Here is a 2272-nt window from a genome sequence, read left to right as displayed (position 1 = left end):
GAGCAAAGTCTGGGTGCCTTCAGGTGACTGAGGTCTGAGTTGTGGCAATTACGGCCCACAGCTCACCCACTGCTTGCAGGACTGTGTTTCTTCCCATTGACCATCACTACTGCCCAACAGAAGGGCCCTCTTGTTATACCATTTTCTTTTGAGCGCCTCTGGAAGGGAGGAAGCAGGGGTTCAGTGTTTAGTTTGCGCATCCTGAGGTTTGGAATATCATCCAAGTGCACACCTTTATTCAGGAGAGCTCTCAAGGCTGAGATTCCTGGATTTGGGTTCCAACTGAGGCATCAATGAGGGCATCCAGGCAGTGTTCTTCCCAGCTCTGTTCACATTTAGTCTTATCATGATGGGTAAGTAGCTTTCTACCTTTTCTTCCCTGGATTTCTCAGAAGACATCCACACATGGACACTAGCTCCAATGGAATCCTCTTTTACTATTAGTATGCATGTGGACTTTGTTTATTTATATGTGATTTCATGCACTGTAAACTATCTCCAGTAACATAATAATAAAGCATGCTGTAATAACCTGTTGGCTGAGGATCCAATTGCTCAACTATTCCTCAGTTCCCTTAAACTTTTGTGCCTCATCGCTTACAAGGAAATAACCTCATTACTCAGAAAATTGATAAATTTTATAATTTGGTTTTAGAAGCACACTCAATTTGACACACAATGGACCTTTTTCAATCTCTCCAGTTAAGCAATATATTCCCAGTTACTCATGTGTGTGTGATTTTTTTAAATTATGCATTAGGTTGGAGGGCTTATATTTTAAATAATATACTCTACATCCAACCGTTCAAACCACTCAGTAACACCCCCTTAACCCTATATTCTATCCCACCACCCCCCTCCTCCATTCTCCCTTTCAGCCAACTCATTACTGTCAACTGTCTAGTCCATTGCTTCCTATTGTCCCCATCCCCCGCCCCCTTCCCTTGGAAACCTCCAGTTCCCTTTGGTAAGTAAGTCTTTGTCTTGGTTTTTAGGCTTCTACTAGTCATCTAATCCAATATTTGTACTCTTATGATTGGCTAATTTCACTCAACATAAAGATCTCCATGTCCAGCCAGGTCATGTGATGGTTTTATGATCGTTTTTTCAAAAGAGTATTCCATTGTGTGTAGATGCCAGTTCCTTCATCCATTCTTCTACTAACTGGCATTTGAGCTGTTTTCAACTTCTTGCTATTATGAAGTGCTGTGATTAATAAGAAAGTGTGTATATTTGCTCATAGTACAGTTTTTATTTCTTAAGGGTATATACTCATCAGAAGTATTGCTGGGTCATATAGCATTCCTACTCCCAGCTATTTTAGGTAACACCATAAACTTTCCACAAAAGTATATATTTACAGGCTCACCAGCAGTGCATGAGGATTTCAATCTTGCTAAACCTCTCTGGCATTTGTTGTTTTCATTTTGGGTTTCTTTTTTTGTTTTTCATTGGACTGTCCTTGTCTGTGTAAGATGATAGCTCATCATTGCTTTTGATTTGCATCTCCTGGATAGCTAATGAGAGTGAGCATTTTTTTAAATGTGTGTTAGGATTTGGATGTCAGTTTGGGTGAACTGTCTGTTTATGTCTTTTGCCCAGTTTTACATTGTTATTCGTTGCTCTTATTATTGAGGTCTGTATATTTTAGAGTTTAGCTCCTTGTCCATTGTGTCATAGCCGAAGATGTTTTTCCCAGCCCCTGCTTCCCTTTTACTCTTTTAATGCCATTTAGTCTTATGCACACCCCAGCTAATGTACTGCCTGTCCTTTAATCATGTACCTTCTGCATATTGGATTTCAAACACTAGTGTGGTTTACTAAGGAGCCGTGGTGGTGTAGTGGTTATGCATTGGGATGTGATAAGCATGGGCCTATGGTCACAGTTCAGAACCAACAGCTCTTCAGGAGTAAGACCAAGCTTTCTATTCCTGTAAACAGTCTCAGAAAGCCGTGGGGGTTAGAGGAGCATTGCTTTGTGTCAACATTGACTCAAAGGCAGTGAGAGAGAGAGAGATTTCCTATCTTCTCTGTATAAAATCAAGCAGTATATTCTGAGGGTCAGAGTATTCAAGGTTAGCAAAATAAATCTAGAGCAAGTTAGAGACCTGCTTATAGCTCTGTTATGATGTACTTCTGAATTGGGTGGCTTCTTAACATAGTCTACTAAATTTACTTACATTTATTGTTCCACATGTAGGTTTTTAAAGTGATTTTTGAACTAAGTTATTGTGTTAAACATTAGTACTCCAGGTACTTTGGAATCTTGGTG

The sequence above is a fragment of the Tenrec ecaudatus genome, chromosome 14 (genome assembly GCF_050624435.1).
Source record: "Tenrec ecaudatus isolate mTenEca1 chromosome 14, mTenEca1.hap1, whole genome shotgun sequence".
NCBI lineage: Eukaryota > Metazoa > Chordata > Mammalia > Afrosoricida > Tenrecidae > Tenrec > Tenrec ecaudatus.
The sequence above is the reverse complement of the archived record's forward strand: the minus strand, read 5'-3'. Positions refer to the sequence as shown.